Source organism: Equus quagga, unplaced genomic scaffold, assembly GCF_021613505.1.
Source record: "Equus quagga isolate Etosha38 unplaced genomic scaffold, UCLA_HA_Equagga_1.0 201503_RagTag, whole genome shotgun sequence".
NCBI lineage: Eukaryota > Metazoa > Chordata > Mammalia > Perissodactyla > Equidae > Equus > Equus quagga.
Window position 1 is genome coordinate 1,343 of NW_025798525.1, and position 26,917 is coordinate 28,259.

General features: G+C 42.3%; 1 long non-coding RNA gene across 1 annotated transcript; it reads right to left on the reverse strand.

Annotated features, from left to right (window-relative positions):
* LOC124233402 (uncharacterized) lies at positions 1-25,602 on the reverse strand. Its single transcript, XR_006887052.1, has 3 exons — positions 23,407-25,602; positions 11,061-11,173; positions 1-2,254 (listed from the first exon to the last, which is right to left on the reverse strand). It is a non-coding gene; the product is annotated as an uncharacterized LOC124233402 (long non-coding RNA).
* Between the last annotated feature and the right edge of the window lie 1,315 nt (positions 25,603-26,917).

The window sequence follows — 26,917 nt, forward strand, 5'->3', positions numbered from 1 at the left end:
CAGCAACTGTTCCAAGACAACAACATCTTGTTTTTGTGACCAATCTATCCTGATGACTCTTTTTAATATTGCTCTTTCCCAAATTTGCAATCATGAAACTGTTAAGATGTCTTTTACAGCTAAAATATCTTTGGGGTTTCCTGGGCAGCCATGGCGAAACACAAGATTTGGTTCTTCATCTTACAAAGGAGAGGCAATGAATACAACCAGATTCATATGGCATTCTCTAGATTAGCACTGTCCAATAGAGCTTTCTGAGACAGTGGAAATGTCCCAGATCTGCACTGTCCAATACTATAACTACCAGCCACGTGTAGTTGTTGAGCACTTGAAATGTGACTAGTATGTCTGAGGAACTGAATTTTTAATTTTATCTGATTTTAAATAATTTAATTTGAAATAGCTACATGTGGCTAGCGGCTATTATATTAGATAGCACAGGTTTAAAAAACTGAAAACTCATACGAGAGTGATTTTGTTTACCAAACCAAAATATTAAAACCTGAAAATGTCAAAAGAAAACTTCAGTCTTTCTAGTTGAATTACATATAAGTAACTTGTTATTTATATAAGTGTGTTTCAGTGGTTATATACTTTTCAGGTTCAGAAAAACCATGCTCCCAGACCCTTATACAGTGAATAAATCATAAGTATTATATCTTAATAGAGGATTCTACTTCCCTCCATTCTGTATGCTGATTATAAAAATTAACCAGAGCAATTTAGTCATATCAACCACAGGCTGGTTTGTAATTTTTCTGCTTACATTTGCCTACAGGTCCTTTCTAGAAGCGCCAGATCAGAGGTTGAGTTTCCTGGAAGAAATATCATAAAGTCTGAAAGGACACACCAGGGAATCTTGATTATGGACCCTATAGGGAATGAAATGATAAGTTGAACCGTGGCAGGACAAACATCAGCGCAGACATGGTTGTCAGGCTGCATGGAACAGCTGAGTCAGGACTGCCAGCACATTCCTCCTCCAGAGCAGAGGTCGAGGTGGAAGTGACTGCTGAACCCAAGCTCTTTGGATCAAGTTCAGTACCTATAAATAGGCCTACTGATTTACATTTTCTTTTGTTAACTACTTTAAATTACAAAACATTTTGTTTTTTAAATGACCATCCCAATTCTCCTAATTCTGGGATAGACTTTGTATAGATAACACATCTGTTGGACTCAGTAAGGCTGGAGGAGCCTTAGGATATGTAACTAACTGAGTTTGTGCCCCTTCCCTGGATACCAGGAGGTCCCTTCTATTGAAGTTTTCTGCTAAAAATCCCACCAGCTCCAGTTATGATAAGATTCATTCGTGGAAATTAAATTTTGCTTCTGATGAGCTCACAATTAACAACCTCATCAGTAAAAATTACGCCATCCAGGATGATAAGTTTTCTGTGAAGCCAGTTAAAATATCGCTGATCGTGCCACGACACAGGAAATGACTACTAACACTCTTTCTCTCAACTGATCCATCAAGGAAAATCTCTCTGCTCTCCTGTGTTGTAATCTAAGGCGTATTTGGTCATAACGCCTCTCAGACACTTGAGAAGGATACTTAGACAATTTACCCAAATTACAGGGTACACCTGTCATGGCTTCCCGTATTTGTGCGACAGCGTTATCACTACAAAAGTTGGGACTCAGAGAGAGGAAGGGGTGTGTCACCTGGGAAAGGTTCCTCCACCATTAAGGAGCATTCCTACCTCTCCGCTGGTGGCATCTCAATGACCTGGCTCTTATATCCATGTGCCTGAGATCATGGTTCCAGTACTCCATGTGTGCGTTTCGTCCTCTGGCTTAGGATCTCTGATTTGGAATGCTGCCTTTGAAACTGTCCCTAACAAAGGCAATGACAGCAAGTGAAGCTGTGTGGACTGTGTCACTATACAGGTTCAGCAAGAAAGCCTTGTCCTAGTTGCTGCCACGGTGCTGGAAACAGACGCACTGTAGTTAACGCTGACAAGACACAGCAGCGTTTGAGCCCTGCCTAATACCTCCTTTTGCGTTTGAGTAGATGCTTCAGGGGAGACAGTGGTTCCTTCATAAAAGTCAAGAACAAGTCAAGTGGTCGTCCCAGGTGGGAACAGCCAACCAATGGGAAGTTTACAGCTGAGCACCAGACAGGAGGCTGTTAGGGGACGTTCTGCGACGTTGGCTGTGTTCTCCCTGCAGCTGCGTCAAGTGCATTTTTAGCACGGTCTTAAGTGGTGCTGCACCACCACTATTCTGTTGGTTCACAGGCTAGAAGATTCTACAACAAAAGAAACCAAAGTGACCTAAATAAACACATAGAAATTGTGTGAGACTGTCATGTGAATCAAAGATAGCGGCATAGACCTGAAATCTGGGAAACTGCCTGTGCTCTCTGCGGTCACCGTGACGCTGTGGGAAAGGGAGGGCTAAGAGAGGGGATGGTAGAACACTTTCCACGGGCAGCAGCATTTGCCCAGGGATGTACAAACTGAACCTTGTATTCCATGGCGTGGGGCCGATCAGTTAACGCTGAGGAAGGACCGTGAACTTTGAGTGACCCCCGTACTCCAGCCCCTTGCAGGACCTAAGTGACCAACCGATGACAGGACTTGCTTCAGCCACCTCTACACAGGTCTGTAGGCTCCTTTGGTTCTCTCCAGGGTGCTGGTATCCAACGCTTAGCACAACCACTTTTTTGGTCCTTAAAAAAACCCTTTGATTTTTTTCTCGGAGAACTACTCAGTGAGTTTCTTCTCCGGTGTGTGTTCCCCTGCCTGGCAAGTGAATACACTCAGCTTTGTATTCCCTCTACCTGTGGTGGTCTTTATTTCAGTCGTTGAAAGACATGTGGCTGCTGTGTTAGACTGCAGGGCCTTCGCTCTGTGGGTGAAGGGAGGAGGGCCCATGACAACTGAGGTTCAATTTCCCATTTGCCAGAGGGATGGGGCTCGGAATCTGAAAAGAGTTTCTTGCACCTTATGCACACTATGGACTGAGTTTGTTGATTGAGATTTGCTGTTCAAACTCACTGTGCAATACTGAAGGCTATAAAATGAAAAATAAAACCTTTCTCTTCATCTTCAACCCTTGGCAACTTCCCAGTGGAAAATATAACAGTTTCTTACATACAGCCTTATGTATGACCTTATTTTTTTCTGAGATGGGATCATGGTATTTAAATTATTCTAAACATTGCTTTTTTATTGAACAGTATAGGTGGGGATCTTTCCATAGAATCATAGCCTACCAACTTTAATCTTTATAGCTGTATAGTATCGCATAGTATGCATATAGAATAATTAACCCATCCCCAAATTTGTGGACATTCAGATTGTTTCCCTCTTTTTAACTACAAAAAAACAAAGCTACTTTTCAAAAACTGAGACAAGCAAAAACTCAATAGAAAAATAGGTAAAAAGAGACCAGAAAAACACAGGCAAACGGGTGTTTTTTTTTTTTTTTTAGGAAGATTAGCCCTGAACTAACATCTGCTGCCAATCCTCCTCTTTTTGCTGAGGAAGACTGGCCCTGAGCTAACATCCATTCTCATCTCCTCTACTTTATATGTGGGACTCCTGCCACAGCATGGCTTGACAAGCAGTGCATAGGTCCACACCAGGGATTTGAACCAGCAAACTCTGGGCCACCGAAGCGGAACATGTGAACTTAACCACTGCACCACCTGGCGGGACCCAGCAAATGGTTTTAAACATACAAAAAGATTTTCAACCTCACTCAACCTACACTATAGAGAAATGTAAATGAAAACTACAATAAGATACTAATAACACCTTACACCTATCAGATTTACAAAAATCCAAATGTTTGACAATGCACTTTGTTAACGAGGCTGTGAAGAAACAGGCACTCACATATTGTTGGTTGGGACATAAAATGGTGCAACCACTTGGAGTGAATTTGGCTAACAAACTTCCATATGCATCTACACTTTGATTTAGCAATACCACTTCTGGGAATTTACCCTGAAGACTGACCCCCACAAATATGTAACAACTCACGCACAGGGTTATTCATCATGGCACGATTTTTAACAGCAAAAGATCAGTTCCAGTGCCTGTTAACAGGGAACTGATTGAATAAGATATGGTACATCCAGACAGTTGCACTGGTTTGTTGATTCTGTTGATTTTTCTACGTTAATCATATTGTTTTTCACAAAATGACAGCTGATCTCTTTACTTCCAATCCCCATATCGCTTATTGCATTTTCTCATAGCACTGCCGAGCATCCAGTATAATTTTAACGGGTAGTCATGGGGGTAGACAGGTTTTTATTTTCCATTAATCTTCAAGGGGATGCTTCTAAAGTTTCTCCATTGAGTTATTATTTTTTTAAATTCACTGTTGGATTCAGTTAGCTAATATTTTATATTGGATATAAAAATATATGTTATATATGATATCAGCCTAACTGACTTTTTAAATAATGTCCTTATCCAGTTTTTGGATTCAGAGTTACACTAGCCTCATAAATCATCTTGGCAGCCTTTGCTCATTTTCTATTTTTTGAAACACAGAGTATGTAATAAGAGTATCCATCCTTTGAAAATTTGGCATACCCCGCCTGTCAAACTGTCTCGGCCTGTGCTTTTTCGGGAGAAGTGCTTAATTGCAATTTCATTTTCTTTAATGCTTATTGGTCTATTCTAATTTTCTCTTTCTTCTTTCATCAACATTAGAACTTTTTATTTTTCCAGAAATTTATCCATTTTTTGGTGGGTTTTAAAATATTGGTGCATATTTACTATAAAATTATTTTACAGGGGCCGGCCTGGTGGCGCAGCGGTTAAGTGCGCATGTGCTGCTTCTCGGCGGCCCGGGGTTCGCCGGTTCGGATCCTGGGTGCGGACATGGCACCGCTTGGCAAGCCATGCTGTAGTAGGCATCCCACGTGTAAAGTGGAGGAATATCGGCACAGATGTTAGCTCAGGGCCAGTCTTTCCCGCAAAAAGAGGAGGATTGGCAGCAGTTAGCTCAGGGCTAATCTTCCTCAAAAAAAAAAAAAAAGAAAAACATTAGTTTACAATTTAAATCTCATTTTTGTTTTCAGTTATTTCTCCTTTTCTACTTTCTCTAGTTGCTTCTTCTTTGTTTACATTTTCCTTTCTTTTTTTAAAAATCTTATCAGAGTTCTGTCTTACTGTTTTTGACGAACCAATTTTGGTTTTATTCATTTTCTCTGTCATCCTTACTCTTAATTTCATTGCTCTCTACACATTCCTAAGTGACGGACGGTACACAAGGGACTTGTCTTTCTGCATTATTTGAGTCTTAAAACTACTTACATATAATTTTATAAAAATACAATGAATTATAAAAAGAAAAAACTGATGGGGGGACGTAATTGTCACTCAGCTCCAACAGAACAGTGAAACATTTCAATCAGTGAAATCAGAATTGCTGACGTTTTGCCTCCTAACAGTGACGCTTCTCTTCTTCTTATCGTGTTATGTATACAAGCATGGTGACAGAGTTTCCAATCAATTAGCGTGATGCATCGACAAGTGTTTAGACCATGGGAGAAGGAAGACAGCAGTTGATGGAAGATGACTTGTTGGTAAAGGACTAGAGAATTAAAGAGGCGGCTCTAGAAGAGTTTTAGAGTTGTTTAAGTTCACTTTTTTGTTTCTCTTTTAAAGCTTTCATTATAAAAATTTTTAAGCACATAGAAAAGAATAGTATAATGAACACTCAAAAAATCTTACTTAGATTTAACAATTGTTAATATTTGGGCAAATTTGCTTCATTTTTTGTTGTTATTATTGAGGTATTTTAAAGCAAATTACAGTATACTTTCTTACTTTGAAATAGCCTAGTAAGTATCTCCAAAAAAATAACGATATTTTCCTACATAACCATAATACTATTGTTCCGCTTAAAAAATTTAACAGGAATTTTTTAAGATACTGCTCAGTCCATATTCAGACTACCGTAATATTCCTCAAGTGGCTTCTACAATTGTCTTTTTAATCAAGATCTGATCAAGGATATATGTTACATTTAATTCTTAGGACTCCTAAACCTCGATCAGTCTAAAACAGCCTCTCTGCCTCTCATTTTTCCCCATTACAATGACTTGTTGAAGAGGTCAGAACGGTTGTCTTATAGAATGTTTCAACTTCTAGATTCACCCGATTGTTTCCTTTTGATATCAGTTCTTTTGTTCTTCTTTCTCCTATATTTCCCAAAAATGGTAAGTTAGATCTAAGTCTTAATTGGTCTGATTTTGAATATTTTGCCAAGAATCATTTCACAGGCGATGCTGTTTATGACATACTGCATCACATGGGGAGGTACAGCGTGTGGTGTTGCCCCTGTTGGCAACGCTGGGAGTGACCCGTGTGTTAAAGCCGTGACAGCGTCTATTGAACAGTTATGTTTATCACAGGATAATATGACACCATGCAGACAGAAAGTGCTGCATCAGATTTTCAAGTCATGGTTTTGGTATCTGCTGGTAATTGTCTGGATCAACTATTTCGTAAGGGTTGATGAAACTCAAACTTCTTTGTTCTCTCATTGGTCCTACATTTATTAGCTGGCATTCCTCTCTACAGAAGAGCTTTCCCTCATCACTTGGGAATGTCTGTTTACTCTGAAATACATTTCTCACTGGAAAGGTAGGATAAACGCTTAATTCCTTCCATCTAATTAACAATTTCCTAATAATGGGTTAGTGGAAATTACCCCAACCTTGGCTCGTTGAGTCCCCTTCAGCTTGCTTCTGTGTCTCTTTGACACAATCCGGTCTTTAAAAACCTGTTTCTTTTGGAGGGGGCGGGGGGAAGATTAGCCCTGAGCTAACATCTGCCGTGAATCCTCCTCTTTTTGCTGAGGAAGGTCGGCCCTGGGCTAACATCCGTGCCCATCTTTCTCTATTTTATGTGGGACGCCTGCCATAGCACGGCTTGATAAGCAGTGTGTAGGTCCGCACCCAGGATCTGGACCAGCGAACCCCGGGCTGCCACAGCGGAACGTGCGAACTTAACCGCTGCGCCACTGGGCTGGCCGGTATTTGCTTTTATTTGAAAGAGTTTCCCCAGTCCTGCCTTGCCCATTCCCAGCTCCGGTGGGAACCAGCTGTTTCTGCGAGCCCCGTCTCCTTTTCGTAAGGACTGGTACTGAGAGGTCAGGACCCAGGCGCACTGTGCTGTCTGACCCTCATCCTTTCAGAGCACGTACCCTGTCCTCCCCAAACAAGAACACCACTGGGAGCTTTGGTTCACGCGGCGTTGCCTGCACAAGCTCTTCCCCACGCACTACATCAATGTGACCGTTTACTGAGAAGCGTCAATCCGGTAAAACTCAAACATGGAGTGATTTGACTTCTTGTACCATCCCCGCCTTCAACTTGCTCTGAAAGCCTTCCTTTCCCAGGCCTCAAGGCCATTTGAGGCCCCTATCATTGCATGTCCATGTCTTTTAGTCAGTGGAACGATCCAGTTCAGTTTAACTCTATTTTCATATCTAATGCAAAGCAACCCCCTCCCTCCTCACAGGACGGGCAGCGGGGACCTCGTGTGAGGCGGGGTCTGCTGACTGACTCCCTCCCGCTGGTCCCACTTCCAGGTTGTGGCTCCTCGGGTGCTGGAGAAGGAAAACAGAGGGTGAAGAAACGCAAATGTCTTTTGCTTTTTTGAGGTGATTCATTTCTTTATTGAGATATAATTCACACATCATAAAAACTCTCCATTTTAAAGTGTACAATTCAGTATTTTTTAGTATATTCACAAGGTTGTGCAACCAACACCACTATCTAATGCGAGAACATTTTCATCACCCCAAAAAGGAACCCAGTACCCATTAGCAGCCACTCCTCAATGCCTCCTCACCCCCCAACCCTCCCCCTACCCCAGCCTTAGGCAACCGCTAATCTACTTTCTCTCTGCATTTGCCTATCTGGGACATTACATATAAATGGACAATACATATACTATTTGTGGCCTTTCATTTCTGCCTACTTTCACTTAGGATATTTTCAAGGTCTATTATTCACGGCTGAATAATTCCATCATTCCAATATATAATTATTGGATTGCAACATATAATTATTCCAATATATAATAATATACATTATTATCCAGCATTCCTTGGCTGGATCACATTTTATTTGTCCATTCATTAGCTGAGGGACATTCGGATTGCTTCCTCTTCTTGGCTATTATGAATAATGCTCCTGTGAACCTGACTGTGCCAGGTTTTGTGTAGATGTATGCTTTAAATTCTCTTGGGGATATGCCTCAGAGTGGAATTGCTGCATCATATACTAACTCTATGCTTAACTTTTTGAGAAACTACCACACTGTTTTCCAAAGCAGCTACAGCGTTTTACATACCCAGGAGCATTGGATGAGGGTTCCAACTCGTCCACATCCTCACCAATACTTGGTATTTTCTGTTGGCTTTTTTGATTTCCAAATTATGGTCATTCCAGTGGGTGGGCGTGGTGTCTCAATGTAGTTTTGATTTGAATTTCCCTAATGACCCAGGATGTTGATCATCTTCTCATGGGCTCATTGGCCATTTGTATATTTTCTTTGGAGAACTGTCTCTTCATATCCTCTGCCCATTTTTAAATTAGGTTACATGTCTTTTTATTATTGAGTTGTAAGAGTTCTTTACATATTCTGGATACTAGACCCTTATTAGATACATGATTTGCAAAAAAAATTTTCTCCCATTGCTTCGATTGTCTTTTTTTCTTTCTTAATAGTCTCCTATGAAGCACAATAGTTTTAAATTTTGATGTAATTCAGTTTATTGTTTTTTCTTTTGTTGCCTGTTTTTTGTGTCATATCTAAACCATTGCCTAATCCAAGGACAAGGGCATGAAGATTTATTCCCATGTTTATTTTGTAGACTTTTATTTAGATTTGATTTTAGATTTGATTTTATTTAGGTCTTTGATCTTTTTTGAGTCTTTTTTTAAAATTTAAATTGAATTTATTTTTTAGAGCAGTTTTAGGTTTATACCAATTTTTTATGTATGGTGTAAAGTAGGGATCCAACTTCATTCTTTTATACGTAGCTACCCAATTGTCCCAGCACCATTTGTTCTATTTCCTCACAGAATTATCTTGGCACCTTGTTGAAAATCAATTGAGCATAGATGTTTGGGTTTGTTTTTTGACTCTCAATTCTATTCCATTGGTCTATACGTCTATCCTTAAGCCAGCACCACACTGTTTTGATTATTGTAGCTTTGTAGTGAGTTTTGAAATCAGGAATGTGAGTCCTCCACCTTTATTCTTTTTTTCCAAGACATTTTTGGCTTTTCTTGGTCCTCTGCCTTTCCATAAGAATTTTAGAAGCAGTTTGTCAGTTTCTACAAAGACGACGCCTGAAATTTTGATGGGGATTGCACTGAATCTGTGGATCAGCTTGGAGAGTAGTAGGTCAGACAACAACAAGTCTTCCAGTCCATCTACTTAGGTCTTCCCTAATTTCTTTCAACAACGTGCAGTGCGCAAGTCTTCTACTTCTTTTGTTAAATCTATTTCGAAGTATTTTAGTCTCGTTGATGCTATTATAAATGGAGTTATTCCCTTAAGTTCATTTTCAGAGCAAATGTCTTTTTCCTGTACTGGGAGTAACTGGAATCTCCTGCTGTGGCTGTCGGTTTACCTCGTAACGCGGACTGACCACAGAGGCCTCCTGTGGGCAGGCATCCACGGCCTGGCTCTCTCACATGACACGTGTGCTCTCTGGAGGGCCCTGCAGGCCTCCACAGAGCACAGAGTTCCCTGCTCCAGGACAGTGAGCTCCAGGTCCCGGATTCCAACTTTGCTACTCAGCCTCTGCCCCACCGGCCCATCCCACAGCCTCCTTCTGGGTTTTCCTCCCTGTGGCATGCATCCTCCTGGGTGGGATTCAGGAGAGAAGCTCAACCACAGCTAGCTCGCATTGTGCTCCCTTGTCAGGTAAGCGCTTACCTTCCAGATACTGCAATTTACTATAAAGGTATAGTAATTACAGTGCTGTGGAAAGGCACAGGGGTGGAAGGAGAACCTGACAGAACCCACAGAGAATCCAGAATATACGTCAAAAGTGAATTACCCACTTTTTGGGAAAAGGATAGCACTCTCAGCGAAAGGTTTCAAAACAACTGGTTGTTGATTTTGAAAAAAAATAAAATTAGTTTCCTACCTCACACTTCACACAAAAGTAAATTCTAGGTGTACAAAATATCTAAAGGTTGTAAAAACCAAAACTTAAAAAAAACTAGAGGGAAATATAGAATATTTTTATGACCTTGGAGAGGGGAAAGATTTTTTTAAAAGAAGAAATAATAAGCATAAATCAAAAAAGAAAAGATTGGGGCCGCCCTGTGGCTGACTGGTTAAGTTCGCGCCCTCCGCTTCAGCAGCCCAGGGTTTCGGCGGTTCGGATCCTGGGCGCGGACTTGGCACCACTCGTCAGGCCATGCTGAGGTGGCGTCCCACATGCCACAACTAGAAGGACCCACAACTAAAAATATACACAACTATGTACCAGGGGGCTTTGGGGAGAAAAAGGAAAAATAAAATCTTTAAGAAAAAAAAAAGGAAAAGATTGATAAATCTGATCATGAAAAGACACCATTAAGTGAAAAATCACGCTCCAGACTGGGAGAAGTATTGGCTGCATATAACTGATGAAGGATTTATATCCTGACTAAAGAAAAATTTCTAAAAATCAATAATAAAAAGACAAGCAGCCCATCTGAAAAGTGGCCCAGGCAGAAACGGAGATCCGAATTGCCAGTGAACACGTGGAAAGATCTTCAGCCCCGTGAGGCCAGGGAAATGCACATTAACACCATAAGGAAATACCATTTTACACTCTTCAGATTAGTAAAAAATTAGAAACTCTGGAAATACACAGTGTTAGTGTTGGACACTCGTATTCTGCTGGTTATTTTTGAGATCTTTTTGTCAGTTGAAGATGTGTATACACCAAGACCTCGTAAATGTCACTAAAGAAACTTGCACACATGCATCAGGAGAGGATGCTATAAAAATGTTTATATAGCAAGGCTAAAAAAAAACAGCAAACAAAACAAAACAAAAACTCTGGAAACTCACCAGATGGCCATCAATAGGAGATTAGATAAATGCTAAAACATTCCTACGGTGCAATACCATAGAGTAGTTAAGATAAATTCACTGGAGCCATCCTGTTTATCCATAGGATAAATCTAAAAAAAAAAAAGAGCAAGTTGCAGAAAGGTACCTACAATGTGATAGCCTTCATATAACACTTAAACTATGAACACAATACTAAATATTGCTAACGGGTACATTTATATATATAGGAAAAACACAACAGGTGTGGCAATATAAGCACCAAATTCAGGAGGGAGGGAGGGAATGAGATCAGCTGGGCTGTACGAGGAGGTCATCACAGTTTCTGTTCTTGTTTGTGTGCCTGAAATACCTCACCAGAAGCAAACAAAAACAAAATAACTCCCGGTATTGTGAGAGCTCCAAATTCCAGTTTTTGTAAACTCTTTTATTCAGTTCTAATTTCAGCCTACTGCTTCCAAAAAAGGTTGTCTGCCCTCAGCCTGGTGACACAATCAGTTTCTACCTTGAACCTCATGACTAAGACTCTCCCTTGTCTTGGGGAAGCCAAATACTTGCTTCTAGTTGGCAAGTCCATACAGGAATTTCTTCCCACTTTACAGCCAGTGTTTTCTTTCTAAAATATTCCAACCTGTTTGCCTAATTTTCAGAGAAAGGGGCATTCACGAGCTGGATACAGCAAACCTTTGGGAACATGGGTTCAGAGTGGGGGGTGTCAAATTTCCTCATCAGCCAGCTTTAAGACTACTGAAACGGAGTCAGGATTATCCAGTTCCAGTTCTGACTCTGTCCCTAGCCAGGAGTGCAAGACCATGGGTGAATCCGTGAACTGCGCGGGCCTTCGGCTTCCTCACAGTCAAACAGGGGTGGTGGAGCAGAGGATCTCTAAGGTCCCTTCCTGATCTAACTTTCCACGATTCTAAGGCAGGATTGATTTAAGGCTCTGTCAAACGTTCCTTGGCTCTGAAGTTTCTCTCTTCTCTCATCGCCATCATGCCGGCTGGATAAACACTGGTGATCTCAAATCTCTGGACTTGAGGGATGCTGTATTCTTCACATGCCCAAGTTGCAAGTACAAAGAGTCAATTTACCCCACCTGCCATCAGGCAAGTGTCCTGGCTGCTCCTCGGGGTAGAGACTAGCACTGTCTTTGTAACTTACACCAGCACTCGTCTGGTAAATCCCTTGAAGGGGCTCATAGCCTCTTTGCGGTAAAATTCTCCTGCTTTCCCCTGGTTGGCACTAAGAGGAGTCTATTTTCTGAGGTATGGCACAATTACTTCCTGTTGATGGAGATACTGTATTATCAATGGACAAAGAGGGCCCATTTGAATTTATACAAATGCCAAATATTAAGTTCAGTGGGAGTAAGAACGGTCAGCTTCTAGTCAAACCTGTCAGTTACAACAGTTGGCAACTACCTGTTGCAGTCAGGAATTACAGGTTGAAAGCAAGTAAGGTCAGTTTAATTCACGTGGTGTTTAAATTCAAAAGAAAGGAGACGGGCAAGCCGAGTTTGAACATTACACAGTTAATAGCAGGGAGGGTGCCTCATCCCAGATGACTCAAAATGCCAGTGCAGTGTGGGAAATGATGGCGAGAAATGCAGTGTGGCCAAGTTCTTGAAAGAAGACAGTGCGAGGTAAGTTACATAGCTAAATCATGCACAAGCAAAGGCAAATTTTGGGAACTCACAAAATCAAAATACATTTGAGAATATTAGTTTAGTGACTGTGAACAGACTAATATTGTGTATTCTAGGTTTATTTAGAAATTAGATGAAGCAATAAGAAAAACTAGAAAATATGGCATAAATATAAGTAGATTATCTGAAAAGAAGAAAAAGGACTTGAGTTATTGCAAACAGTAGAAGGCAAGAGAATTTCATCCAGGCATAGAAAGCTCTAAATAAGACTAAGCAGGAAATATGGCAAATACACATCTTATAGTTAAAAAATTTGCTTTCTTAATGCATCATTTGACTTGTTAAATGGTAAGCTGGCGGAGTAACAGATTCCACCTCTATTTCAAGCACTACCTGATACAGTTAATGTGGCAAAAACAAAAACAGAAGAAACACAATTGCGCAATTCTGGAGTCGTCGTCAAAGGTTCCCACGTACGACAGGCAGGCAGCACCCCGAGATTTACAGTCGATGGTTGGAATGATTTCATCCTTAATATAAGGGAACAAACACAGGCAGGAATGTGCTGCTGTTACTAAAGCAGACACAGTGGGTAAGTTTCACTTCCACATTCTGATCTAGCTGATGAACTCTTCTCACTTTGCCGGATGACCGTGAAGTGTGTGTGTGTGTATGTATATGATGGCCCACATGTCAAATTACTCCTACTTTTGGAAATATCTTTAAAACTCTAAATGACCTTGTTAAAATGGAAAGACTTAGGATTGCTTGAAATTATTAGAATAAATAAACCCTTCCAAATGAGAACTAGTCTAAATCAATATTCTACTTCTGAGAGTGGGTTTGTCATAATGGTGAGTTTCAGTTTTGTTTATTTGGTTTGGCTCAAGAACACTCCCTTCATTCCTTCTTAGTTTTCTTTGGCCCACCCACACCTACTAAGTGTCCCTTTTGATAGTCCATCATTGTAATAACTGTATAGTCTAGTAATTTCTGTTTTCCCTACTAAACTGACTCCCTTGAGGGTAAAAATTGTATCTTTTCAGCTCTGCATACCCAGGGGCAAGTCAAATTCTGGCAAAGGAGAGGCTATTAGATAATGGACAAAATGAAAGCAAATTGCTCCCTCACTTGGTTTTGCATGTCTCTAAATGGTTCTTTGCGTTTGGTTGGCTTGATTGTGCCGCTGGCACAAGAGTCCACTTGTGAATTGGCATGGACCATTGTTACTTGAGAGACCGCACTGATGGCAGTTCAAAAGAAAATCCCCAAACTAAAGCTCTATGTCAGGTTACCTACTTTTTGGCATGTGGCCTTTGTCCTTAGTAGATATAAGGAATGGTTTTCAAAACGCCTGAACAGATCCAGATTATGACACTTTGGGCAACAGGTAAGGTTTAAAGGGCTATTCAATCATTTCTTTTGCGTCAGAGCTGGCTACAGAACCACCTGGGTTGGTCATGCTTCTCGTGGTAAGAAGGCTGACTTTCATACTGCCTTTGTTACTGAGAAGTGGGTTTTTGTAATATCAGTTTCACTAGTTGTGACTACATTGGAAACTGAAGTAGCCTCTCCATTAAAGATGAAGTGACCTTGGTGCTTGTGACTAGGCTAAATGACTCATCTGGGTCACACAGTGAATTGACAGCTATGAGAGCACCTCTGACTCTACCAGTTCTCCAGTAACTGCCATCAAGGTGTCTACAGAGGGGCACACCAGCAGCATAACACCTTGCCAGGTGGGGAAACCCATGAGAGGAAGGCCGACACCTGTATTGTCTCCTTCTGTGGGTCATACTGACCAGGTACGTCAAGCAGAGTAATTGTACTCCAAGGAGTTGTTATGAACACGATTTAGCAAAGTAGTTTCTAATCTCCTGCTTTCAACATATACAAAAGACACACCCCGCCTTTGCCCACACTCTTCTGTAAAACACATCACTACTCCAGCAAAGAGACTACCTGTTACCCAAGAAGCGCAAAGACTACCTGTTACCCAAGAAGCGCAAATCCAGATTCCATATGGGCTATGACACAGACGGTGATAGCATGTATTGCTGCTGTTCTTCCTGAATTTTCATTTAAGTAGGCATAGTATATTTTCTTTTTCACTGAGATTACTGAAGAAGATTAAATAAGGCTATCTAATTAGATGTAAGTACCTATTACTGAAGTATTTAGGCTAACCTAGACTGGAAGATAATGCCTACCTGAATCATAGGAAGAGAAAGAAATCTTCTTACCCAGAATTTAGTGATTTCTGTTTGTTAGGGCATGCTGTCAAAAATATGCTATCAAATCGTTTAAGAATGACTTTTTAAAAAAATACATGTTTGCAGAATAAAATGAAGAATTCAGACTTAAGTTAAAAAAATGAACCATAATTTTACCACCCAGAGAGAATCACTTGCTAATATTTTGGTGTATTTGCTTCCAGAAAGCTTTCTATGCCCAAACCACATTTTCTATATGAACTGATACCTAAGACAGGCATCTGTCAATCAGTTGCTGAGTAAAATACAATCAGAATATAGATAACAACAGGTATGGCTGAAGATAATTAATAAAAAATCATCCTCAAAACTGTTGGAAAAATCAAGAAAACCCATAAAAAACCCATAAAGTTTTTAGGCCCTTGGTATGATGGGATGAATATAATGTCAGCAGTTCCTTTTTAATCCTCCTAAATCATATTTGGTAAAGATTAAGTCCACTACTTAAGTGTTTAGTCAGAGAACACTAGAATAGCAAGAAACCTTAGAGGTTCGTGTATAGTCTATGCCCCCATTCTGTAGATAAGAAAACCCAGGCCAAACAGGAAGCATGATTTGCCAGGGATGCTCGGCTAGTTTGTGGCAGAACCAGGAGTAGATTCCATCTCCTGACTCCAAGGTTCTGAAAATAGTGTAGAATGTAGAGCTCACGATCCCAAGAGAACTTCCAAAGATCTCACGTACTACAGATTGATGGTGTTCACCTGCTCCACTTTACTTATTCTGCCTTCAACCAGACTCTTCCAGTTATAATAATGAACCTAGGCAATGGTCATCGATGACTGCGAACTTCATAAAAAGGGACAATTGGAAATGATGTGCCTCCTATGGATGTATGATGCAGCTTTGCCAAAAAATTCAAACCAGGGGCTGGCCCCATGGCTGAGTGGTTAAGTTCACACACTCTGGCGGCCCGGGGTTTCCCTGGTTCTGATTCCAGGTGCGGACATGGCACCGCTCATCAGGCCATGCTGAGGTGGCGTCCCACATAGCACAACCAGAGGCACCTACAACTAGAATATACAACTATGTACTGGGGGTGGGGGGGGGGGGGCTTTGGGGAGAAGAAGAGAAAAAAATAAAAAGATTGGCAATAGATGGTTAGCTCAGGTGCCAATCTTAAAAAAAATAAAAATTCAAACCTGAATCAGAATAAAGCATACAGCACTATCAAGTATCTAGGGGATAGAAGAACATGCTAGAGACTCCCAGGAACACAAACAGGAAAATCTAGAATGTGGGAAACCTAAAGGACAGATGACTTGGTATCTTCAATAAATAAATATCAAGGAAAAATGAGATTTAGAGGGCAAATCCATGTAATAAAAGAGACCTAAGAGACAAATGAATCAAATGCAACGTATTGGCATTGTTTGGATCCTGATTTGAACAAATTATAAAAAACTTATGAGAGAGGTACATTAATACCAACCTTACAGAAATAAAAATGATCATAAGGGAACAGTATGAACAACTGAATGCTGACAAATTAGATAACTTAGATGAAATAGATAAATTCCTAGAAAGACACAAACTATTGAAACTGACTCAAGAAGAATTAGAAAATCAGAATAGTCCTATAACAAGAGATCAAATTATTAATGGAAGAACAAAACAAAACTACCCACAAAGAAAAGGCAAGGCCCAGATGGTTTTGCTGGTGAATTCTGTGAAACATTAAAAAAAGAATAAATGCCAATATTTCACAAACTCTTCCAAAAAGAATAGGAGGGAATACTTCCCAAATCATTCTGTGTGGCTGGCATTATCCTGTTGTCAAAAACAAAGAAATTCCAGTAAAATTAGAGACTAATATCCCCTATGAATATAGACGCAAAAGTCTTCAACAACATAATAGCAAATAAAAATTCAGCAACAGATAAAAAGAACTATAACACCATGACTGAGTGGGATTCCTTCCAGGAATGTAAGGTTGGTTCGATATTTGAAAATTAATGTAATACACTATATTAATAGAATAAAGGACAAAAAGCCACATGACCATAAAAATAGATACAAAAAATGGCTTTGACAAAATCTAAAACTCTTTAATGACAAAATACTCAACAAACTAGGAATAAAAGAGAACAAACTCCATTGGACAAAGGCCATATAGGAAAAGCCCACAGCTAACACCCATTTAAGGGTGAATGACTGAATGCTTTCCCACGAGATCAGGAACAAGACCAGGATGTCCACTCTCATGACTTCTATTCAACATTGTATTGGAGGTTCTAGCTGGGAAAATCAGGGAAGTAAATGAAATAATAGGGATGCAGATTGGAAAAGAAGAAGCAAAAAAGTCTGTACTTTCAGATGACATGATTTTGTATACAGAAAATACTAAGGAATCCACTAAAAAACTAACAAATGAGTTCAGTAAGGTTGTAGAATAGCAGATCAACATGCAAAAATTAATTATACTTCTATACACTTGCAATGAACAATGTGAAAATGAAATTAAGAAAACAGTTCCATTTACAATAGCACCAAAAATAAAACATATAGGGATATATTTAACAAATGAAGTGCAGAACTTAGATTATGAAAACTATTAAACATTACTGAAAGTAATTAAAAATGATCTAAACAAATGGAAAGACATTCCATGTTCATAACTCAAAAGACTTTATATTGTTAAGATGGCAACACTCTCCAAACTGATCTAAAGATTCAATGCAATTCCTATTAAAATTACAATTACCTTTTCTGCAGAAATGGACAAACTGATTGGAAAATTCATATGGAAATTCAAGGAACCCCAAATAGCCAAAACCACCAGAAAACGAAAACAAAGTTGATGGACTCATATTTTCTGATTTCAAAAACTTACTACAAATCTATAGTAGTCAAAACGGTATGGCACTGGTGTAAGAATGCAGATATATATCAGTGGAATAGAATTTGGAGTCAAGAAATAAACCCAAACACTTATAGTCAATTGGTTTTACACAAGGATGCCAAGACAATTTAATGGAGAAAGAATAGGCTTTCCAAAAAATAGTGGTGGGACAATTGGATAGCTACATGCAAAAGAATGAGTTTGGACCCTTGCCTCATACCATGTACAAAAATTGACTCAGAATGGATCAAAGACCTAAATATAAGAGCCAAAAGTCTAAGACTCTAAGAAGAAAACATTGGATTACATAACAGTTTCTTAGAAAGATACCGGAAACACAGTGACAAAAGAATAAATAGATAAATTGGACAATAAAATTAAAAACTTTTGTGCTTTGACGGGCATCAACAAGAGAGTGAAAAGACAACCCATTGAATAGGAGAAAATATTTTCAAATCATATATCTGATAAGAGACTTAAATCCAGAATATATAAAGAGCTTTTATAAATGAATAATAAAAAAGACAACACAATTGCAAAATGAGCAAAGGCTCTGAATAGACATTTCTTTGATGAGATATACAGGATGGCCAATAAGCACGTGAAAAGATGCTTGACATCATTAGTCATTAGGGAAATGCAAATCAAAACCACAGTGAAATACCACTACACACCTAACAGAATAGGTATAATAAATAAGACAAATAATAACAAGTGTTGGTGAGGACGTGGAAGAAACTGGAACCGTTATACTCTGCTGGTGGGAATGTAAAATGGCACCTTCACCACGGAAAACATTCTGGCCATTCCTGAAAAGGTTAAACATACACTTATAATTTATCATCAGCAATTCCACTCCTAAGTATATGTCCAAGAAAAATGAAAACACATATCAAGCGGCCAGCCTGGTGGCATAGCGGTTAAATTCGCATGTTCTGCTTCTTGGTGGCCTGGGGTTCACCAATTCAGATCCCGGGTGTGGACATGGCACCGCTTGGCAAAAGCCATGCTGTGGTAGGCGTCCCACGTATAAAAAAGTAGAGGAAGATGGGCATGGATGTTAGCCCAGGGCCAGTCTTCCTCAGTAAAAAGAGGAGGATTGGCAGTAGTTAGCTCAGGGCTAATCTTCCTGAAAAAAAACCCCAGAATCATGTCCACACAAAATGTTGTAGTAGAGTGTTTACAGAAACACTATTTGCAATAGCCAAAAAGTGCTTTGGAAAAACTCAATGTCCATCAACTAATGAATGGATAAATATAAATATGAGGCATTACCAATAGGGGTACTGATAGGGTGTTACTGATACTGGCATTGTAGGTGGGAAAGTATGAATTCTTATCTTTTTTTTTGAGGAAGATTAGCCCTGAGCTAACATCCGCCACCCATCCTCCTCTTTTTTGCTGAGGAAGACTGGCCCTGAGCTAACACCCATGCCCATATTCCTGTACTTTATACGTGGGACGCCTGCCAAAGCATGGCTTGACAAGTGGTGTGTAGGTCTACATCCAAGATCTGAACAAGTGAACCCCAGGCTGCTGAAGTGGAATGTGCGAACTTAACCGCTGTGCCACTGGACTGGCCCTTGAATTCTTATCTTAACAAAGTGCACTCTTTTACCTTGAGATAATGTTTAATGCACTGTTCACTTTAATGGTTAAAGCAGATTGACGAAATAATGAAAAGCAATAGGATATACTGGAGTACATGAGGAAGCCATTCAGTTTAAAACTAATTCAGCCTGACCTTGTTTTTCCAGAAAAGCCTGATGTGGCCTGTTGAGCATGCATTGTACATCTGCTTTAAACATTTACAGTGTCTCAAAGCCAAGAATGATGCCCTCAAAGATGGGGATGCTGCCTCCCCCCAAATCAGCATTTCTTTTAGGATAAGCATCTCTTCCCAGAAACTACGGGTTAATTACAGACCTGCTGTGTTCACCTTGTGACCACTAACCTGCTGTGCCAGCAAAGCATCTCATGACTGTTGTAAAAGAGATATTCCTGTCCCACGTGATGTACATCCTTTGTTGCAAGACCGTGTGTAACACCTCTGTACACCCTGCTTCTGCAGAGTGCTCCCTTCCTTGGAGAAGGAAGCCCCCAGGCTACAGTCCTCAAAGCTGGTTCACAGAATAAACTCACCCCAATTTTGATTTATAGATTATGGATTACTTGCCTGGACAAGATGTACAATCTATGTTTGATGGGCCATAAGTGAGGCTTCTTTAGTGCAAGCTGACTCTGTGTTGAACCAGAATAGCTACCCTGTATGTCCCAATATGTGAAAATCTCGTCAGTACTGAAGACTATTGAATTGTATAGCTTAAATGCGTAAATTGTACGGTATACGAATTATATCTCAATAACTGATAGCAAAAGAACTTTGGGACACGGACATTTGAAGATTGACAGGAGATGATACCAGGAATTACTTCTTACGTGTGTAGTGATGTTGAGGTTATATTGAAGCTGGGTACCTGAGGGTCACTGTAAATATTCAGTAAGAACAGGATTACCCCTTGACCTTGTTCCCAATAGCATCACAAATGAAAAGACGTTAACCTTGTCAATTTGCTGTTTTCTTGTTTAACCTGAGGGGTGACTCAAGGGTCACAAGGATTTTTGAGCTTGTTTTGCAGAAGAAAAGAATGCCTTTAAGCAAGTTAGGATCACCAGATAACCAGCCCTCAGCTGCCACTGATGCCCAGAAGTCTGATTGCCCAAGGGCTTATCTGGAGTGAAAGAAACTCAATTTCCTATTTGTTTCTCCAAAACTCCTTCTCTCAAGCCCTTAGCTCTATAAAACCCAATGCTCTCTCCTTTTGTTAAGGCAGATTTGAGAGAACCTATGTTGCCAGCTTCTTGTTTTGGTGAATTCGAATAAACTTCCTCCATCTCCAAGCACCATAGCTCAGTGATTGGCTTACTGAGCACAGGGCACATGAACCTGAGATCAAGAGGTTCGGTATCTATCTTTGTAAGAAAAGAATCTTATCTCCTAGAAATGCTACAATATTTGTAGATGAAATAGTTAAAAAATTATTCTCTTGGGGCTGGCCCTGTGGCCGAATGGTTGAGTTCGTGCGCTCCCCTTCAGCGGCCCAGGGTCTCGCCGGTTTGGATCTTGAGCGCCAACACAGCACCGCTCATCAAGCCATGCTGAGATGGCATCCCACATGCCATAACTAGAAGAACCCACAACTAAAAATGTACAACTATGTACCACGGGGCTTTGGGGAGAAAAAAAGGAAAAAGAAAATTATCTTGACCCTACCTATCTCTTGAAGAATCACCCCAATTTTCTGCCCCCTTACCCTTACAACCAAATCTTCCTCCAAATTATCTACTCTTCCTGTCTCGAATTGTGTACCTACCATTCTCTTTTGAACCCATTCCAATCAGGCTTTCATCCTCACCATTACAGTCCATCAGCAATTGACTTGGCTGCTTTTCCTGGTTCCCTCTTATTTCAGTGGCTGCTCTTTCTGTCCCCTTTGCTGGTTTCATTACCATCTCAACCCCTAAAGCTAGAGTTGACAAATAAAAATGGCAACCAATAGGATATATTGGAGTATATGAGGAAGCCATTTGTTGTAAACCTAATTCAGCCTGACCTTGTTTTTCCAAAAGGGCCTGACCCTTGGCCATTGAGCATGCATTGTATATCTGCTTTAGACATTCCCTATGGCAAGAACAAAGGCCTTTGAGATAAAGGTACAACTTCCCTCCCCCTCCCAACATTGGCGTTTCCTTAAAGATTAAGCATCTTTCCTTAGGCTAGGAACTGATTGCTGTGCTCACCTGTGACCACCCAGCTCGAGATAACAGACTTGCTTCCTGCTGCACCTGCCAAGATAGCAGACCCACTACCTGCTGTGTCCATCAAGCGCTGTGCCGACAGGGCAATCTTGTGACTATTGTGGGAAGGACATTTCAATCACATGTGAAACAGCCTGTTTGGGGGTATATAACCACTCTGTATACCTCACTTCCTTGGTGCCCTTTCTTCCTTCGGGAAGAAAGGCCCTGGGCCATGGTCCTCAGATTTCAGCTCAGAATAAACTCTCCCAAATTTTCATTTATAGATTGGTTATGGATTATTTTTGTTGACAGAGTGCTCCAGGGCTTGGTCCTTGGGTAACTCTTTCAAATCTGTCTAGACTTAGTATCTAGATGATCTCATGGCTTTAAATACTCTCTACATGCTGATGTCTCCCAAATTTACACATCCAGCCTAGAACCTTCTTCTTTTTTTTTGGTGAGGAAGATTGGCCCTGAGCTAATATCTGTTGCCAATCTTCCTCTATTTTGCATGTGGGATGCCACCACAGCATGGCTTGACAAGCAGTGTGTAGGTCTGCGCCCAGGATCCAAACCCACAAACCCGGGGCCACCAAAGCAGAGTGGGCAAACTTAACCAATATGCCATTGGGCCGGCCCCTGGACCCTTCTTCTTATACAACTTACAACTTATAGATATACAAGCGAGACTCATATATCTAACTGCCTTCTTGATATCTCCATGTGTTAACAGGCATTTCAAACTTAACATCTCCAAAATTTAATTTCTTCTCTCTTCCCATCCCCAACCTGCTCCTCTCAGTGTTTCTCATTTCAGTAAAGTGCAATTCCATTTTTCAAATTGCTCAGGCCAAAAATCTTGGAGTCTTAACTCCTCTTTTTCGCACACTCTACCAATTAACTCATCAAACCCTGTGTGTCATCATGTCTGAAAATATGGTGACACTTCACCCCTCCACTGCTTGCATGCTTCCCAAGCCATCACCGTCTCACTTGGGAGTACTGTGTGGCTTCCTAAGTTGTCCCCGTCTTGCTCCCCTATAATCTGTTGTCAAAAGTCCCTACTCCCCTACATTCCATTCTCAAAACAGAAGCTACAGTGATTCTTTCAAAACAGAAGTCAAATCATGTACTTCTCTGCTCAAAACCTTCCAATGGCTTCCCATCTCCCTTAATAAAAGCCAAAGTCCTTACAATGCCCTTTAAGTCCCTACACAATTTGGCATCTTGTTATCTCTGACCTCATTTCCTACTTTTCCCCTCCCGTCCTCTGCTTCTGCCACTCCGGCCTCCTTTCTGTTCTTACAATGTAGTAGGCATCCTCTTGCCTCAGAATTTTTGCACTTGCCACTCTGTCTACCTGGAAAGTTCTTCTCCCGGATAAAGGACATTTCTTGCTCCCTCACCTCCTTCAGATCTTTGCTCAAAGTTGGCTTCTTAGTGCACCGCCTTGTCCTATTTAAACAGAAATCTCTTTCCCTATCCTCAGCACCACTTTCCCTGCACCGCTTCATTTTTTCCCCAGAATACCTATCCTACTTGACAGAGTATGTAATTTATCTATTACTTTATTTTCTATCTCCTCTCCCTGAGAACAGGGACTTTCTCCTGCTTTGCTAAGTGTTTGGCACATAGTTGGTATGCAATATTGTTGAGGGTATGAATGCTCTTTATAATGCACTTATTCTCTCGGCCTCATTGTTTAACCAGCACTAGCTTCATGGGAGTTTGGCATATATCCCTGAAAGAGTTGAAACTGACTGAATAGAAACATCGTTCACTCACTCAGACTGTGGCATCTATCTTCGTAAGGGAGCCCAAAGCACAGAGTGGGAATTCTGGAGGTTCAGGTTTCAGCTGCAGCCTTGGTACCAATCAGCCATGGCTGGCAAATTATTTTCCTTTCTGGCCCTGAATCTCCTCATCTGCCAAGTGGAGATCGTTGCTTTGAATGATGTCCCGGGACTTCTGAGAACGTAAAGTGAAAGAGGAAGAGCTGAGTTGGGAATGATGGCCTCACTAACGTCCGTATCACACACAAAGACGTACTTACCCGGCACTTTATACTTTTTAAAGGCAACGAACAGACCTGAATTCAAACCACAGGGTTCTGTTAGGGACCTCGGAACGCAGTTTTGCTGTTAAGCCCCTAGGCATACCAGTGATGTGACAGTGAAAGCTGTTGATGTCAGCCTATTCTTTTACGTGTGAACTGTTTTCTTTCAATATCCTTGAATAAACCAGTGAACAGTCAGGGCCACGGATGCCCAGCTCCCATGGGAGTTATTTCCTGACCACTTCTGTGTATGTGTGGTTGGTTAGCTTCCCCTCAGCCCATCTGTAACCCAGAAGCTTGATTTTCTCACAGTAACATGTGGTAACAATTGGCTCACGTTTATTTTGGATTCAGTGACATATCATTAATTTACACAAAGCAGTAGTACAACGCCTGGCATATCTTACAGCCTCCATAAGTGCTTTCTATAAATGGAGCATGTATTGACCTTCTAGTCCCAACTGCAGTCCTTCCACCATTTTACTACCCCCAGTTGAGGATCTGAAACAGTATGGATTTCTCTACTTGGTTTCAAAAGCTTCCCCAACCTATGGAAAGCAGAGTTTCAAAGAGATATTTGACCACCCATGTTCATAGCAGCATTACTCACAATAGCCAAAAGGTAGAAGTCACCTAAGTGTCCATCATGGTATGTACACACAATGGAATATTATTCAGCCTCAAAAAGGAAGGAAATTCTGACACATGCTACAACACGGAGAAACACTGAAGACATTACGCTAAATGAAATATGCCAGTTGCACAAAGACAATTACTATATGATTCCTCTCATATGAAGCACCTTAATAGTCAAATTGACAAAAAGTAGAACGGTTGCCAAGAGCTGGCAAAAGGGGCTTAGGAGAAGTTGTTTAATGGCTATAGAATTCCACTTTTGTAAGAGGAAAAGAGTTCCTGAGATGGCTGCACAGCAATGCAAACGTACTTAACTCTACTGAAGGGTACACTTAAAAGTGGTTAAGATGGTAAATTTTATGTTATGTGTATTTTACCTCTATTAAAAATTTTTTTAAAATCTCCATCCTATTTATCAAACCTGACTTTCCAGTCCTGTGGTTGGTCTTTTCCCCCCATTTCAGTTAGACTGCTGTCTTCAGTGAACTCCCAGTGTAACACCCACTCCCTCTCGAGCCTTTGTCCTACGGTGTTTCTTCTCTGCAATGCTCTTTCACCGTTACCGTCCAGTTCCAAAAAGTTGCTTGTGCTTTCGCCCGAAAGATCGGTTATCTTTTCCAGATCAAACCAGGAGTCACAGCCTCCAGGTCGTCCCTCCTCTTTGAGACCACACTCCTCTCCCTTTCCTGCACCAGAGAGGGGCCTACACCGGCTCTGTTTAATGCGGTGGCTGAGTCTCTCCAACTATCTCTTCTACGCGCGAGCATCAGGGGCAGCATGTCAGTTCTCCTCCCGCATCCCGCGCCCAACACACATGCACGCCAGCAGCACGGAGCTCGGCGCACAGGGGCTCCAGGGACAACTCGATGGTCCGCACGTCGAGATGGAGGAAGAGCGGTCTCCCCGAGGCCGCGGATAATCTCACACAAAAGCTTTCCACGGCAAATTCCCGCGAGCGCACGGGCCTGACGCGGCAACTGTGGTCCTTCAGCATCCTTTAAGGCGGCCCCGTCACTCGCACCGTTTTCTACCCTGGGAAACCTTTCCCCTCACAGCATCCGAGAGAAAAGCGAGCGGGAGGACGGAAGCAGCGCTTTTTGTGGAGATCCTCAAGGAAGAAACAGACTCCAGCCGGCCGCCTCGAGGACCTCCGAGGCCTACACGGGCCCGCTCCGCTTGAAAAGGGGCAAAAAACCGTTAAAAATGTGTGTTTCCGGCCGAAGCGTCCGCTGCTACTTCAGATAGGAAGGGAGAACGGAGGCCAGCGAGGGACGGGAAGCCGCAGGACACAATTTCCTTCATTCAAATCGCTCGATGGGGGGGCGGGGGGGCGGGGGGTGGGGGTGGGACCACGAGTAACCCGGAAGTGAAAGTCGGCTGCCTTCAGGTATTAGAGCCCGGACCGAAGGAGTTTCCGGCCAGACTTTTACCCAGGCTTTCCTGGTTCCACCCTAGCTCTCCTCAGCACACTCCCGACTTTCTGGTGCTCTACTGCCGTGGCGGCTTAGATCCGATCCTCCTTGCCCAGCCTGAGTTTTGCCGCAACTCCCCAGAAGGCCCTACTGAACCTTGGCCACCCTTGTCTGAAATAACCTTTACCCTACGGGTCCCCATCAGGGTCATCTGACGTTTGCCAGGAGGGGAAAGCTCCCGGGATTTGTATGTCCCGAATCGCAGTTCGGCCCGGCCGGGGCCTGCGCGGGGCGTTACCATAGAGAGGGAGCCGCCTCTCTGGTCCCGGTTTACACTCTCTATGGTACAGCCGGCTCGTTGGCGGTAAGGGGAGAAAGGGAGACCGCAGTGCGCAGGCGCTCGCGGCTGCTTTTTTTTTTTTTTTTTTAATCCCCGCACCGAGCGCTTAACCTCATTGGGGTGGAGGAGAAGGCGGCGGCTGTCTGGTTCGCAGCGGCAACGGTAGCGAATGATACGGCTGTAAGTACCGGGTTATGGTGAGGAGATTTAGGCCCCGGGCCCCTGCCCCCTCCCTCGCAAGTGACACCGGGCGCCGAATTTGGGTGGCGGCGACTTGCAGCGCTGTCACCGGCTCTCGGGTGCACTTTGGGGGAGGGGGCGGCCCTTAGGTGGGAGCCGGCTGAGGGGCGGGATGGGAGGGTTGTTTATCCAACCAGTCGGTCGCTGATCCCAGGCTGCTTTGCGGGGGGGGGGGGGGGGCGGGGGGTCAGCCCGGCTTTGTGTCCCCCTCCCTGTTCCTCTCCGAGAGCCCACCCCCGCCCCCTCCGTGACCGGAGGCTCCGGCCGGGTAGGAGACGCCGGCGGAGCCCGAGTGGCGTTTGAAAAGAGCCCGAGATTGCAAGGGGAGGCGGCGAGGGAGCGAAGCCCACGGCAAGCAATCCTGGGCGAGGGCCGGGTGTGGAGAAAGATCCAGAGGGAAGGGGTGCCGGGGAGGCGGGCGGCCGGGTCTCCGAGCCTCCGAGCCTGCCAGACAAAAGCGGAGCGAGCGGCGCCGAGCCCAGCCGCCGGCAGGGCGGCCTCGGGGGTCCCCCCGGTCCCTGCGGCCGCAGAGAGCTGCTTTCGGAAGCTGGGAAAGCGGACGAGTGCCGAGTTAAGCCTTGTGCAGCCTCCTCAAGTTGCCTTTGTTGTGCT